The following is a 17,346-nucleotide window of genomic DNA, read 5'->3' on the forward strand; positions in this document are numbered from 1 at the left end:
CAAGGATGTGTACAAGCAAGACCTCAAAGAAATGGATGTGAACAAATGGGAAGATCACTCACAAGACTGCAGCCTTTGAAACAAGTGCTTATGAGAGGAAGCAGTGCGGCTAGCAGAGAAAAGAACTCACAGAAGACAGGGCCCAAATGGTCAAAACAACACTTTTAAATATGACAGATGTGGCAGAGATTGTCTCTCTTGAGTGAATCTCACCCAGCTACCATAAAGCTAGTGGAGTAAATTCTTCACCTTTCAGGGCCACATGGTCTCTTGAGACTGAAGGATGCCTGCTGCTTTCAGCTAACTGAAATGTCTTGCTATTAAGGAAAATTCTTTCACTTTGAGCAGCAAATAACTAGGCAGCTTTTAGCTCACAGCTGGCCCCTAGAAAAAAGAGAGAGATCTTAATAAAAAAAAAAAAAGTGAATCTCCTGTATAAGGATAATAACTCCGAGAGGCATTCTGCACTTCCAGAGAAAGGGAAGGCAAGGTTCACAGTATGAATAATTCTCAAACTCTGTTCTATTTACAGTGAACTGTCTAAATTATTATGGATTGACAAATTGTTTAAATGAGAGAGTTTTCAAAACAGATGAAGTAGAAATTTTGTCCTCTTGGTTCCAATCTTGCTAGATCCAAGGTTTCTTGGAATTTCAAATTAAAATCCAGATGCATCTGTTCCTTGATATCCATCGTCAAGAAATATAGGCTCACTGTTAAAGAGGTAAAAAACATTTGCAGTCTAGTTTCTCTTGATGGCTATCCCAATTAAAGGATCCACTGTCAATTGATTAGGATATAGTCAGAGTAATTAGCCATTGCTTTACAGCCAGGTTAACATATGTTCTTATCTTTTGGGACCATAAGCACAGATAGCAGGTTCTGGTCAATTGAATCATGAATGGGAAATCTCAAAGGTCCATCTGAGTACTGCAGGGAGTGGTGTGGGTGATTCAGGGAGTCAGTTATGAACCAGTGCAACAACCTGAAGTTAGACAACTTCAGCACTGGGAATTGGGGTCAGATCCCCCAAGACTCTCAGCTCCCATTTACGCACCTCACTAAATGGTCAGAAAATTGCTTAGCCTAGGCATTGAGCTCTTTAGATCATGTGGCTGTAAGTGTTGCTGTGGGAACTGCTGGATGCCAGGCACTTTTGGAAATCTGTCCCTTCTTTGGGTACTTCGATGGAAGCTGGGTTTATTTGAAAATCTGGTTTTTGTTGAGCACTTGAAAACGTGGCCCTGTCCTACTGAAGTTTTCATTCATCTGAATCTCAGGTCCAGGATCTTGAACATTTAAGATGCTAAACAAAACTTGCCTGGTACTCCTTTAAGAGCAGGCATGTTACTTTATAGTACTGAGACCACATTCCAGTTCTAGAACTACACCATGGCCCTAATATCCCTCCGCTGTTTCAGCTAAATGCAGTATTCTTCAGTTCCTGTCCTCAGCTGTTGTGTAGCATTTTTGCACATTGTTAAATACCTGCCAATATCCACCCATAAAGGTGGCAGCATTTCAGCAGTGAAAAATTCCTCACTAATCCTTAGTGATCAAGGCTGTCCTGAGGCTAATAAATGCTTGATGAGCTTTTACATCGGTGGTGTCCAACCAGTTCTGAAGCAGTAACCACTGGCTACTGCTATAGTGAACTAGTCACATTATTCTGAAAATAGAAATAATTTTGTGAGCCAACTGGCCACACTCAACCGGCCAAATAGCCACATGTGGCTAGCGTGTTGGACATGGATTTAGACTTTATCTGCTGGCAAATGATGCAGATCCCATTGATAACAAAACAGATCCAAAGGTGGTCTTACTTTGTTTATGCAACACTTAGTATGGTGGGGTCATGGCCAATGAGTAGGGCTCTGACAGATAAAAAGCAAACTGATATTAAAAGAAAACTGCACCCAATTTGTACCAACAGTGATCTGATTTGTGACACTAGACATGTAGAAACCCAATATAGGATGAGGCAAATCAGTTTTCCTTAATAATAGCTTTAAGACCAAGAAGAAAATGGAAAGAGGTGTTTGAGATTTAGGCACTAGAGATTTTGATTATTATAAAACAGGTAGGAAATTGTCATTTTCCCTTCCTTGAGCTCCCACATTGCCAGTCTCCTTACATAGTTTTGCTTTTCCACTACTTGGTCACTCTTCATTCTCAGTTGAAAGAAAATGACATTGTCTAATTGGTGAAATTTATCTTTCTGGCCCATGCAAGGTTCAGTTAACCTCTGTTTGACCTGCACATTTGGAGGTCTTTGGGCAGATAGAGCCTCAGTGCTGGTGAGTCTCTGCCTATACCATATCTGCAACCGCACAAACCTCCTGCCCGCATGTTAGGGGCATTGTAGTAGTTTCTGCACAACACAGCTTCCACAGGCTTCCCACGATAAACATCATTTCCTCAGGCTTTGTGCTGTTTCAATAGCAACTAGTGAGAATGTTTTGCCTTGTGAAGGTTGGCTTGTCTGACTGAGAGAACTGAAAGCAGTAGTGCTTTAAAATAGCTACAGGAAAAGGCAGAGAGGGCTGCCTTTACTTTTTACCAGTAGAACTTGAAAGTCAGTCTGTCTCTGTTTCGTTCTCACACACGGTAATGGGTGGCTGCAAAGCCATGGAAGATAATTCGCCTCAACCGCTCCTAACAAACCTGGTCCTCCAATCAAGAAACAGTGATCTGTTAGGCCCACAAGTGGATTTCTGATTAAAAGCCTGCTCTGCGTTGATAATTAGTTAGCCATATTATTTCAGGTCAAAATTTCATGCATTTTTCTCCCCACCCATTTCCTCTACTGGCTTATGACACACAGGAACTACATCCATTGCTTGACTATCCTCTTCTGACCTTTTGTAACTTGGCTCTGAGCTGACTTTGGGTCTTTTGCAACACACAGTCAGAAGGGAAAAATCCTTTGTTAAAACACAGCCAACTCCTGCCTCAACATGGAACAGTTTGTTCTACTAAAAGAATGAGCCAGTTCAGTGAGCAGAAAACACATTGCCACAAACTAGCATATTAAAAAGAAAGCTGCAAAAGAGATCAGCCATATTGAAGCTACAGAAGAGTGTTCTTTAAGCAAGGCTCTGGGGGAAAACTCCATACCTTTGAGCTTAAATGTTTGCGGTGGGCTTTTCAGCTACAGCAGGGGTGGGAAACCTAAGGCCCAGGGGGCTGGATGCAGACCCCAAAGCTCTGGTTTCCCCTCCCCCTAGCATTGAGGCGCCTGCGCTGGTGTTCTAGCCCACACACCATCCTCCTATGGTGCTGGAGCACACAAAACCTAGCCTTAGACCTGGTGTGTAAGGGCATCGTGGGGAGTGTCTTCATTCATCTGAAGAAGTGGGTTGTGCCCACGAAAACTCATGGTACCATCTACATGTTTTATTAGTTTCTATGACTTACTGCTAGACCGTTTGTTGTTTTTTAAGCTTTTCCAGTTACAGGCTAACTCAGCTACCCCTCTGAAACTTTCTCCTTCTCAGTTGGGGGCCACATCAGTGAGTGTTTTTTCTTTTTGCTGTGTCATGGCCCCTGATCCAAAAAGGTTTCCTACCCCTGATCTTCAGTAACATTAAATTGGAAATGCTAGGGGATGCTAAGCTAGCACTGGCATATTGCAAAAGTGCAAGATAAATAAAGTACTCCAGAAACACTTTTGGGAAGGAGATCAGAACTGTATTAGGGAGCAAATGTGTACTGTAGAAAGTAAACTCATCACAATTTCTGTGTAGCACACTGACATACTAAACATAGCAGTCTGGTACTTCCTCTTTAAAAATTTGAACCGTGTCATTTTCTGCACTATGATTTTCTTGGAATTACCTCTCCTCCAGGCCTTACGCCAGTTGCTTGGCAGCTTGCGATCAACATATGTCTGTAGTGGAGTTGGGGACTGGGTGGGATGGTTCTGCGAGTCCCAGCATGGTTTCATTGGTGTGTTTCTTGAAGGCAGTCATTCCACTGCTGGGGTCAAAGTTGGTCCCGGGGTTGTTTGACATGAGTGTGACAGTAGAGCCTGAAGACTTTGACCATGTTGAGTCCCTGTTGTGCAGAGCAGAGTCGCAAGGCAAAACTGATCCCCTGCATGTGCTCAGCGATCATGTAGCGCTTACATCTGTGGATGGTCAGCCAGCTTTCTGCAGCATCTGCTGCCTAGCCTTTCTCTGCCTGTTAAACAAGCCAAGTGATGTTACCAGAAATCCAAAAAATGACCAAGCTAAACCTGATCTCAGCATCCTTCTTTGTGAGTTGAAAAAATTCTTTCACACAAGCTCTTTGCCATCTGAAAAGGCCTGCTCAGAGGCCTCCCCATGGTGTGGTAAGTGGCAGTTCGAATGTTGAGTGTGGTGTATTGCAATCTGGGAGTGAAAACGTATAGGGGAGCAGTAGATGTGTGTTCTGTCATAGGACTGGACAGTCATATTAAAGTACCAGGATATGCTAGAGCAGGGGTCTCCAACCTTTTTAAGCACGGGATCACTTTTTGACTTTGTGAGAGAGATCCTTGTCCTGCCTCCTTCCTACCCCTTCTCTAAGGCCCCGCCCCTGCTCATTCCATCCTCCCTCTCTGGCCCATCCTCACTCACTTCCGTCAGTGGGGCAGAGGGTTGGGGTGCAGGCTCTGGTCTTGGATTAAGGCATGTGGAGTATGAGAGGGGCGCCGAGCTGCCCTCGGGGCAGGCAGTTGGGATGTAGGAGGGGTTCAAGGTGCAGGCTCCGGGACAGCATTTGGATGCAGGTGGGCTTGGGGTGTAGGAGAGGTTCATGACTGGGGTAGGAGTTTGGGATGTGGGCTCCAGCTGGGCACTGCTCGTGGCTCCTGGTTGGTGGTGCAGTGGGGCTAAGGCAGGCTCACCCCTCCCCAGCCATGGCCCGCTTCCTAAAGAAGCCAGCAAACTCCCTCCCAAGCCCTGTTGTGCCCCCTCTCTGCTCTGTGGAGAAAGGATACAGTGTGGGAGGGGGCACCTTGACATCAGCGGCCCTCCTCTTCCTCCCCTACCCTTTACAGCAAGCAGGAGGCTCCTCGGGGGGAGGGGCAGCTCCAAGGCAAAGGGCAGGAGATGAGCAGCTGTGAGTGGAGGGGCAGTGGAAGTGCCGGCACTTGACAGCCTCTTGGCCAAACCAGTCAGGATCACCTGTCAGAGGCTCTAAGATCTGCCAGTAGATCCTGATCTACTGGTTGGTGCCCACTGCTCTAGAGTGAGTTGACACTGCTCACTTGAAATGTCATTACTTCCCTAATTATTTGTGAGCTATTAAGCTCTGATACCTGATTTTGAGCTCTAAGCAACCGGGGCTAGCAAGCCACGTACTAGGGATGTGTGCAGGTTAACTTGATGGAGGGCTGTTCTAGCCTTGCCGAGCCCCAACCAGTATCCTGCCCTGTGTGATTGGGGTCGGCACCTGGCTCCCACCCCACATGGGGCTGGGAGTGAGAGCCCCATGGGCTGGGGGCTGCTTCAGCAAAGCTGGATCCCGTTTAGGTGGTTAACCAGTTAAACATTAGAGTAACCTAATGTTTAATCGGTTGATTGATTGATTGGGATTTTACATTCCTATCTGAACACAATCTTGTATAGCATTATCCTAATATAAAAGTAAGTAATGTCTAGTAAGTTCAAGTGATGGAAATCAGGGGCTCGGTGGATTTATGAATCACAGCATTTGGCAGCATTCACATGCCATTTTGGATAGCACCATCCCACTTAACAGAATTCACAGCCATTGTGCTGCCCCAGATGATGGCCTGGAAGTAGTTGAACTGATGTATTTCTTGAACCTGCATGAGAAACACCATCTGGTGCTTTATACTGGTGGCAGTGGGCCTTGGATGACTAATTGTCTCTAGCAGCTTTTTGGTGTTTCTCGGGATGAAATGTTCTGCAAACCGAACAATGTGGGGTTGGGAGTTGAGAATAGAATCAAAGTCCATGAGACAGTAGTTCTCATGGAGTCATCTGTAGAATGAAAAGGTGGAGGAACCAATGGCATTACCATCAAAATTTTGTCCTCTTCAGTTTTGGATACTTAATGATTCCAGTACAGGAATTAGTGAGAACAAGCCACATTTCCATCCTAGTACAAGTCACCCTGGATTTTGACAAACAGGTTTAGGTGTATTCATTAATTTCTGGGGCACTGAGGAGTGTGCCAGCATACACTTGCAGGAGTGCTGGTGCCACTTTTAGAAGATTATGTTGCTGCCTTATCAGACTTCCTTATACCTCACGAAGATAGAATGATCATGAGCTAATCTGTAATGAAGTCCATGTGCAATAGACCTTCTTTGAAGAGGTCCAGTGGTATAACGTGGGAGTAGCATCTAGCTTGTTCTGTACTAAGTCATACAGATGAAGAACAAATAAAAGAAGTAAATGAGTTAATGTTCAAACAGAAGCATACAAACTTGTGGAGGATGCTTGTTTTGTTAATACTGACATCTTGAAATATGACGGGCACTGGCAGCATCCTGCCAGTAGTCTAAAGGTTACATTATCCGAATGACCTATTTTTATACTATAACTGCATTTTGTTACAGCTACCTCTTTCTATCTTGGGTGGCATGTTCTTGTGAAAAACAAAAGGTACGCTCTCCATTAATACTGTGGGTTAAGTTTCGTCACAAATAACAAAGACACTGGCAAATTGTTGACTTTTTAGGAGGGACCTGGTCACAATCTTAGACTGCAGTTCATCTGCTGATGATGGCATAATATAAAAAAAAAGTGGCTTGAAATGTGTAAACAAAAATGATTGCAAGGTAACAGGGGCATCCTCTTAAAACACTTACTGTATGTGACCAAAAGCATTTGCGTGTAGAAGAATCAAAGTGTAAATGAATGGCTTTGTTCAGTTTGTCCAAACGAGAATAGCTCTGTTCTACTCTATTCTGCCAACTGGTAGAGAATGAATACGATGATTCAGTCAGCCTCTTTCTACTGCCTGTAAACCGAACATGGCATTTTCAAAGCCAGGCTTAATCTACAAAGCTCTCTGAACACTGGGTATAAAGAAAAATTGTTGTTCCTCAGCACAAATGTTGACTTGTGTGATGTTGCTGGCAACAGCTGAGAACCTAAGGTTGTTTATAATGCAAGGTAAGAAGATACAAACAAGCTATTATTGCTCTAGCCTGATGGCTTGCCTTGGGTGGATGATTTATTTTGTAGGTACCCTGATTTTAAGTGCATGTGGCATTAGCCCAATGAAGGGCACTTCGTCAGAGGAAATGCTGATCGGACATTCGTGTAATTAGCTGTCCCTCAGAGGGTTAAACAGATCTTGAATTAAATGCTCTCTGACCTTGTTATGTTGCAGGACTCTATTTTCAGGGTAAAGACTCTGGATTGCAGAGCAGTATCAGCCTTAATCTGTTTCCCCTCTACCCTGCTTTTACTTCCCCCTTAATAGAGGATGCCACACAGGTACAGGCCCTAGATAAAGAGAATCCTGAATTCCAAATACGGCTTCACACAGAACATTCATGGCCTGTGTGCTAAGTTGGAACGTTCCCGCGGTATAGGGGGCCTTGCCTATCAGTTTCTGGAGAACTTGAGTTCTACCGTAACCATGTCTCTAGTGCTTTTGATGGTGAAGATAACTTTCCCATTCACCGTTCCCCCCCCCCCCCCCCCCCGCACTGCTGAAAGCCCAGATCTTGGCTCTGTCATTGGCCCTTTGGAGGGAAGGAAGAAGTCTGTCTGCCACTGCTCTGACATCACAGCTGTGTGAGAGAGAGCAGGTGATTTCCACTTTCAGACTTCAAGCTGATGAGTCCAACCTGAAAATCTTTGCAGTGCAGGAAGCTGGGCCAGGCAAAATTCAAGAGAGGAGGCATAGGCACCAACTTCTGCTCTAGCTGGGGGGGTTCTTGACCCCCCCGGCACTGCCCCCACCCTCCCTCTTCCCACCTCTGCCCTACCTCCACTCTCTCTTCCCCCAAGCCTATGCCTCCTGCTCCACACACGCCAATCCTCCCTACTTCCTCTCCTTCCTGGAGCCTCTGAGCACCATGAACGCATAGTTCATGGCGGTGGGAGGTACTGGGAGGGAGGAGGAGGAGTTGGTCTGCAGGACTGCCCGTGGGCGGGAAACACTGGGGGAGAGGATCAGAAGGGGGGGCTTGGCTGCTGGTGGGTGCTGAGCACTGCTAGTTTTCTCTCATGGGTGTGCCAGTCCCAGAGCACCCATGGGGGTCAGCACCTGGGGGGAGGGGGGGAGATTCTGACTGTGCTACGTAACCATGCAGATTCAGGTAAAAAGAGCTGCCACCTGTGGCTACAACCATAGGAATCGCTCTGACTCACCCCTGAGGTGTTAAATGCCTCCACTCACCTCACTGGGTTTTAACTCCAATGTTTCTCTGTATCTGTATTGAGGTCTGTGTTAAGGTCTGCTTGATATAGAGTTTGAAAACTGATTTGAGTTAATCTGAGGCAGGTTGTTGTGTTTGGACCAGGCCTTAACTTTATCCTCCCATCGCATATCTTTCTGGAAATTCAGTAGCCCTCACCAACTCTCCTCCTTCTCAGCTGAATAATGGTGCGTGCACTGGCAATGAGGAAGATAATTAATCTGACTACAAGATGTGTCATGGGCTGATTACATTTGTTTTGTATTTAGAATGGTGACTAACTGTAGAGAACTGATCCTGAAACCTGCTTGGCCGTTAGGCATGTGGGGTTCTGCTTTGTGGCACGTGAGCATTGCACTCCCTTTGTCACGTGCCCTTTCCTCCAGAGTGCCTACGTTACCATAGGGTTGCCAGGTGTCCGGTATTGAACCAGACAGTTCAGTATTTTCGCCTCCTGCCCGGTAAAAAAATTCAGAAAATACCAGATACCTATGTCCGATACTTTCTTATTTTTTCCCAGCCAGGAGGCGAAAATTCCAGGCTGTCTGTCTCAATACGGAGGCAGCCTGGCAACTCTAGTGCTTACCGGGTTCCACAGGGGAGCTGACCGGCCCGGCACAGGGAGGCAAGATAGCAGGTGGTCGCCGGCAGTCTGTTAGGGCCAAAAAGCGTCACCAGGAATTTCTTAAAGGAGCCACAGTGGTGGGGTTTTATTATTTTTTTTGTGTGTTTTTGCTTAACAATTCTCGGGGTCCTTTTTTGTTGTTGTTGGGTATTTTTTCTGAAACCATCTGGCAACCCTACCTACGTAAGCGAAGTCAGTCTCCTTTTGGAATGAAATAGTTAGCTGTGACCCTCACACGGAGCTGTTATGCTAAGTTGTCTGCACGCCTCTGGAGCATGGTACGAGTCCAAAGGCCAATGCTTAAGAGATGTGGGTGAGGGTGTTCCTTCTACTTTCTTTCTATCCATGTGAAGAATGCACTTTATGTGCACGGAGGCATGTGCGGATGTGCATTACTGGTAGAAACACGTACTGCTAGCGGAGGGTGCTCTGCTAATCTGCTGGGCGGCATTTGAATCTCTCCAAGGTGGCTGCTCAAACACTCAGCTTACAGAGAACATTGGTAGGTGTGTCTGGATAAACTAGCTACTTAGTGTGGTAATATAGCCTAAAACATTTAATTTTAGTAACATAACGGTAACCTATCCAGTCTGGATACACGCTTGTGTTAGAATACAACAAATAGTCTAGTAGCACCTTAAAGACTAATAAAACACATAGATGGTATCGTGCTACCATGTAGATGGTAATATGATACCATCTACATGTTTTGTTAGGCTTAAGGTGCTACTAGACTATTTGTTGTTTTTTAAGTTTTTCCTGTTACACAGATCCTAACTCGGCTACCCCTCTGTGTTAGATTGAATGTTTGTTGGCTGGTCCTTTATTCATGCTATTTTACATTGCTAATTACTGATAGACATCTGGGCACATACTAGAGAGAGGTGTGGGTGGATTATTCCCAAATAAAACATGGATCTATAAATAAAATACTATGGCTTGTTGAAGGAACACAGTAAACACTTCTAAAGTAAACTTCTTCCTGCTTTAAACAATAGCCTTCTGCCTTTAAAACATATCCACGATACCAGGGACCGGCACATTTTTAGTTTAAAAATAAACCAATATTATTATTGTTTGGTGTTGAAAAAGACAGAGTAATCCTGGCCTCGAGAGAGTAGCTAACAAGCAGGCCCATGAAGCATCAGGATAACCATTTAGTTAGCCTTATTTTTTTTCCCCCAATAGAACATTTGTGCTCAGACTGAGCTATGTGAAATTTCAGGGCATGTTTGTGTCCAAATTGCTGTGTATTGTCTTTTTTTTAAGTAAACATTGTCACAACCTTTACTCCACAGCTCCTAACATATCAGGTGGCTAAAGCGACTCCCATTTGACCATCTGCCCCTCTGTAGATGAAAGTAGAGGACTGCCTGGGCCACGCCTGAGTGATGGTGCATCCCTTAGAGCAGGTCGCAGTGCCACTCAGTTTGGGGGGCTCTTTCAAATGGGAGATCCCCAGGAAAACTGCACCCCACAGTTTGTCCTAATTGTGAGAAATGTTCCCTTCAACTTGGACAGGAGGTTTTGGGGACAAAGTGGGAAAGTTCTGTAAGATGCAGAATTTTGGGAGGTCTGTAACTCCAGTGTTGGGAATGGGATGGTTTTTCTTACCTTCTAGATTCCGGCAGTAGGATAATAGCGACCATATTTAGTTATGTTGTGCATTAAGTTTTTATTTCTGGGCAAGGTTTGCAAAAGGTCACAAATTAATCTTCTAATTGAGGACCTTGGCATTGTGCAGGATGAATGTTTTGCATTAACAGCCTAACTCATTAATTCACTGAAACATTTAAAACCAAACCAGTTACATCCAGCCGCGCTGAAAAAAGCAGAACATTCAGACCCAGCAGTGTGTATTTTGAAACCTTTTCAACCTTCTTTTGTTAATCTGTATAAAAAGCAAACTCTCTGAAATTGTAAAACACAGTTTATATTTAGTCTTTAGACATTGTTTGCCTTGTAAAAGAGGACACGGACATGAAAAAAAGCCAGCAAAATAATAAGACAACACAGTGGGTTGTTTGTGTGTGACAGAAGAGAAGAAAGGGGGTTATGCTTAAAGCAGCAGTGTTGGTTTTTCAAGTGATCATTAAAGTTAATATAGATATTTACATAATTACTGTTGATTAAAGCTCTTACACCACAGGCTCTAAAATGCAGCCGTCTTCTCTTATACCACCCTGGCGACCCAGTCTTGAGCATCAGTTAGTTGCCACAATGCCAGGCATATGAGTAGCTCATTTTGTTCAGTCTGCCTATGCCCGAGGGACACATGACTGGTATAAACCACCGCCGTCAGAATGCGGGGCTTAAAAGGACGGGCCCAAAACTAAGCAAAGCCAAGAATAACTTGCTGAGTAGAATTTCTTCTATTCATAGTCCGCGCACAGTGTTGATTACAGTCTCGCTATGTGCATTTAGAAACCAGTACAGTGAAAAGTCTGTGCAATGCCCTAGTATAGATGCAGTTGCACTGAAATAAGAGCTTATACAGTAATTCCTCATTTAACACGTGCCCGCTTAACATGTTTTCGCAATAGCATTTTTTTTTTTTAGGGAACATTTTATGAATTACACGACCGTCCCCGGAATAACACGACTTCCCCAGCTGGCCCGTTGCCGGCGGCTGTGCGGGGCTTCCCCCGCCTCCCTGCAAAGTGGTGGAGGGTTCACCACTCGCCGCGCCGTTCCCCGCTGACCATCCCTGATAGACATAACCTACTCTTATATATCTCCAGAGATGGAGATTCCACAACCTCCCTGGGCAATTTATTCCAGTGTTTGACTATGTAATACACATACTTGTGTGTTACATAGCAGAGCATTATTTATGATTTGTCAACCTTTTGGAAGTAGAAGTCATTGTCTCATTCCCTTCGTAACTCTGGTGCTGGTATTCATTCAGCTGATGTTTCATTGCTACTTTCCATCAACAGGTCAATCTGCTGTAGGATAATATATGGGAAACAAAGATCCCATGTGGATGCATGACTCAGCCTGAAGCATCCAAAGTGGTGGAAAGGTAAGTTTTGTTTTGGTACTAATTTTTAACAGTGGTTCATTCACTGTTTTGTTAACCAACACTTAAAAAAAAACCTTGTGCAATCTAATGAAAGGCACACGGGGCATCTTAAAGATTTTATGACACTGGAAAAGCATACAAGATTATTAGCAGTTCCTATAAAGTGCACAGAAACCACCTTGATACTCTTAACATTGTGATTTAGTCAATACATGACTCAATTGCATCTGAGAATCTGCATTAAGTGTAACAGGTGGTTATCCTAGAAATGTAGGGTTGGAAAGGACTTTGAAAAGTCGACTAATTCAGCCCCTTGTGCTGAGTCAGGGCCAAGTAAGCCAAAACTATCCCTGGCAGGTGTTTGTCTAACCTGTTCTTAAAAACCTGCAGTGACAGGGATTCCACAACCATCCTTGGAAGCCTGCTTGAGAGCCTAAAAAACAACGTTAGCAAGTTTTTCCAAATATCTAACCTAAATCACCTAAGCTGCGGATTAAGCAGATTACTTCTTGCTCATCCTCAGCGGGTTTGGGAGAAAAAAGAGGATGGTGATGAGTGTAACAGCCCTTAAGAATACGTTAAGACTTGTCAGGTCCTTGCTCGCTCTTCTTTTCTCAAGACTTAACGTGTCCAGTTTGTGTAACCCTTTCCTCATGAATCAGGTTTTTCTAAATCTTTTTTTGTTTCTGTTGCTCTCCCCTGGACTCTTTCCAATTTTGTTACATCTTTCCTAAAGTGAGGCACCCAAACTAGATACACTGCTGCAGCAGAGGTTTCACCAATGCCAAGTAGAGTGGGACATTTCCTTCCCTTGTCTTCCATTCAACACTCCTGTTAATGCAGACCAGAATATTAGCTGCCTTTTTTTTTTTTTTTTTTGGCAACTGTATCACTCCTATTCAAATTACAATCCACTATGACCCCCAGATCCTTTTCAGGAGTACTACTACCCAGCCAGTTATGCCCCATTTGGTAGTTGTGCATTTGATTTTTTTGTTTTCATCCTAAATGTAGTACTTTGCATTTGTCTTTATTGGATTGTAATTGTATAGAAGCTTCAGGGGGTAGCCGAGTTAATCTGTACATGATAAACTTAAAAAACAACAAATAGTCTGATAATATTTTATAGACTAATAAAACTTGTAGATGGTATCATAAGGTAATTGTATAGTATTTGTCGTTATTGTATTGTAATTGCTCTATAGAAAAGAAATGGACTTACAGTACATATGATTACATTTGTCTAGTAAATTACCGCTATTCTTAATTTCAAACTCAATTTACACTCGGTAGTTTTATATTAAGTTAATATTTGTCTGCCCCAAAACATGGCCGTTATGACACTCCAAATCTAATTGTGTCTTCCGCTGTGTTGCTAATAAAGTTTGCTTGGATAAAATGCGGAAGTACATACAAGCACTTTGTAAATGAATACCCAGCATCAAGCAGCACTGTTGGTTCTCTGCAGGTGGTTCAAGCAATTCAGTTTTAGCAAAAGTGCCGATTACCTGTTCTGAGAGGTGACTGTAAAATGGCACAAAGAGGTTCTTGGCTCAGTTGCTCTGTTTCAGATGTACTCAGCTGATAAAAATCATCTTTTTAATTATCTGCCAACACTGCCTGGAATCTTTCTTGCTCTTGCATAATCCAGTCATAGAGATTCTGTAAATAGAACTCTGAGGGCCTTCAGCAGAATTAACAACAAACTGGCAGAGAATCCAGCCCTGTTTCCTACAGCTGAGTTGGTTCTGCAGAGCCAAACAGGAGTAAGAAATAATGTAAACTTCATGAAGCAAAGTGAGCAGATGAACAAAGAACAGATCTGTGTAGTAAGAAGGGTCATTTTCACAGTTGCTCTTGTGACTAAATTCTCATTGAGGCCTTAAAATGGATCTTATTCTTATTGTCATTTTTAATTGACCTGACTTGGAAAGGTCTACCCAAACTCCTACATTGCATCAAATAACAGGGTATCAGAAGTTAGGATTGGGGGTAGGTGGCAGTTGGATGCAGTTCTTTGCTGAATAGCAAAACTCTTGGTTGCCTCAGTGTTCTGCTCATCAGTGCTTATAAATCACAGGCTGCTCCCAAAGGGAGGAGTAGAAACTTCACAAAAGCAGGTATTGGGAACATAAAATTCATACTACAGAAAATCAAGATCCAAATGCCTTTTGGATTTACATGGTGTTAGCAGAGCAAACGGTCCTTTCTGGGGCCAAGTTCAGTGATCACAAATGGTATTTCAGAACTATTTTGTAATCTCAAACCAGCCTCCAAGTTAGTTTCTGATCCGAGTATTTTAAATTGTGCAGAGGGGTTGCTCAGGAGAGCGCTGTACATCCTGACTCTTTTTCTTAGTTTATTTTTCTAGGGTATGGAGATTTATTTTGTTTAAAAACATATTTTTGATGAACTGGCAGGGTCAGATTCTAGTTCATCAGCTGAATTTAAATTAGGACCCTTCCCTGATTGAGATATGAAGCAATTCACAAAGAAAAAAAGGTAAAAGCAGGTTTTACATAAGCACTAACAAATGTTTTCACCTGATTCCCATGTTTCAGTGCATGACATCAGCCCAGAGAATCTGATAAGAAAGCTGGTAGACTGCCAGTGCACACTTCTTATAACTGACAGTAATTACTTACCTGGATCTTCTAGTAGGATAAGTCAGTTTTCAACATCCACTTTCATTAGTGTTTTTATAAAGATCTCTGTTACTGTAAATCTTGATAAAGTGTGGCACAAAATCTCTGCGTAGTATGTATTCTGGGTAGCTATATAGTTTCAAGTGACCCTGCAATCTGGAAAATGCTACTTGGTTCTTGTATACAAGCTGTATTTTCCTTGAAAAGAATGGATACTTTTATTGCAAAATTCAAATAAGCGACCGAAGTGCTATTGATGAGAGAAGTGCCATAGGTAACAGATTGGAGAGGGAGTAGGTCAGAAATGTGCTGCTTCAGATTTGCATCTTGATTCTTTCTGGCAGATTATCCATGATGCCAGCTACAGAGACCATTTCACAGCCCTTAGGTGAGCTCTGCCATGGAGCACCCAGTGTACATATTGCAGACTCCACATGGCAAGAGACAAAAAGATTGTGCCTAGAGACCTGGCCAGCCCTAGCCTGCAGCAGAATATTACCTTTGTCTAGAATCACTGTAACTTGTGAAGGAAAGAGACACATTAAGGCTACGTCTACACTGGCATGAATTTCCGAAAATGCTTTCAACGGAAAAGTTTTCCGTTAAAAGCATTTTCGGAAAAGCGCGTCTAGATTGGCAGGATGCTTTTCCGCAAAAGCACTTTTTGCGGAAAACCGTCCGTGGCCAATCTAGACGCGGTTTTCAGCAAAAAAGCCCCGATCGCCTTTTTCACGATCAAGGCTTTTTTGTGGGAAACAGTACTATGCTGTCTACACTGGCCCTTTTGCGCAAAAGTCTTTCGGAAAAAGACTTTTGCTCGAACGGGAGCAGCATAGTTTTTCCGGAAAAGCACTGATGATTTTACATGAGATCGTCAGTGCTTTTCCGGAAATTCAAGCGGCCAGTGTAGACAGCTGGCAAGTTTTTCCGCAAAAGCAGATGATTGTGCGGAAAAACTTGCCAGTCTAGACACAGCCTTTCAGAATAGCTATTCTGGATTAGCTTATTTTGAAGTAAGCATGCAGTGTAGACGTATCCTAAGAGATGAATGTGTACACATCAGTTGCTCTCTTGGGGAACCATCTTCCCTTGCAACTCTAGCTGAAGACTAAACAGACCCTGCTAAAATATGACTGAGAGAAAAAGGTGACACAAGACACTAAAAAATCCTGTATAGGTTTTGTGAATTACTGCAAAAATAGCCAAATTTGCAACCCTCTGACTGCGTCCTTTCCCCTCTGCTTAGTACTGCATTGGAAATGTCCACCTGCAAGGGCCCCCTGGACTTAGCGCACATTATAGCTGCTTACAACTGCCTGCTTTCATGGGCTCCTGTTCTTGCTAGACATTGATAGGGCAGATCAGGAGAGGAGTGTGTATGAAAAAATAGTGGTGAAAGATGTAAGATGGCACATGAATTACACTGGGTGGGCAAGCAAATAAGGGGTCACCAGACACAGCCCAATGTCAAAGCACAAGCCACCAAGCTGTGGCCCAGAATCCCAATATGATGACACTGTATGGCTCACATATCTCATTTTCTTTTCTGTTCAGTCATCTGAACAAAATGCAAAACAAACTCATTACCAGCTTCCAAACTTTTTCGATTAAATAATTTATCATGTGAAGCCACTAACGTACCATACTAAGGACGTTAAGTAGCGTGTAATTCACTAATCAAATAGTTGATGCATTTTTGCATCGACTGTTCTGATTAGTTGATAGGACAGTGCTGCCCCTTTGAAATGCCGCCACAGTGTTTCACAAGGGCAGTGCCGCACATAGCCAGCTGCAGACACCCCAGCTGACCCTGAGCTCCATGCGGCACTGCTGCTTTGAAATGCCGCTGCGGCGTTTCAAAGCGGCAGCACCACTCAGCGGATTCCGGGCTCCATACGGCGCTGCCGCTTTGAAGTGCTCCACTCTTCCCTCCCCCTCCTTGCTGCCTCTGTCTGATAGAGGCAGCAAGGTGAGGGAAGTGACTAGCCAACTGTCCTGTCGACTATCCGATAGGCATTTGCTTATCGAATAGACTCATATACTTTAAGGTAAGAAGGGACCATTATGATTATCTAATCTGACCCCCAGCACAATGCAGGCCACAGAATCTCACCCACCCCTCCTAGAATAATCCTCTCACCTATATCTCAGATATTGAAGCCTTCAAATACTTTGAAGACCTCAAGATGAAGAGAATCCTCCAGCTGTGATCTGTACCCCATGCTACAGAGTGAAGGGTATGCATGGAGAGGCATGCTGTGGCTCACCACCCTAGCAACAGCCTGGGGGAGGCTAAGGGAAGGGGGGTGAGCTCGGCATGTGGACTGGAGAGGTGCAGGCATGTGACAAACAAAGCCATATATGGAAAGGTTGAATCTGATTGGTTTAGAAGTTTGTGTTATGTAACCTGTAACCATGTGCTATAAAACAGCAAGGGGAGGGGCTCCTTGCTCGAGGGGCTCTGGCTGATTTTAGTACCGGGGCTCTCCCTTTGTGCACATTGAATAAAGTATTGAATTGAATTGAATCGAATTGAATTGAAAACCCTTGATTCTGCCCAGCACCTGAGTCTCTGGGAACGACAAAATCCCAACAAGAGGAAGGCGAATAGTTGACTAATCGACTAGTCCTTAACATCCTATACCACACCAGTTACAATCTGAATGTAAAGTGTACATGTTAT

General features: G+C 43.8%; 1 protein-coding gene across 3 annotated transcripts in view; it reads left to right on the top strand.

Annotated features, from left to right (window-relative positions):
* ZHX3 (zinc fingers and homeoboxes 3) overlaps positions 1-17,346 on the top strand; it is a 70,377-nt gene that overhangs the window by 45,647 nt on the left and 7,384 nt on the right. For all 3 annotated transcript variants that reach the window (XM_006121885.4, XM_075901326.2, XM_025184015.3), the window contains exon 3: positions 11,933-12,018. The gene's annotated coding sequence lies outside the window, so the exon portion shown is untranslated. The remainder of the gene's footprint in view (positions 1-11,932; positions 12,019-17,346) is intronic.

This window comes from Pelodiscus sinensis, chromosome 17 (assembly GCF_052426305.1).
Source record: "Pelodiscus sinensis isolate ZL-2025 chromosome 17, ASM5242630v1, whole genome shotgun sequence".
Lineage (NCBI taxonomy): Eukaryota > Metazoa > Chordata > Testudines > Trionychidae > Pelodiscus > Pelodiscus sinensis.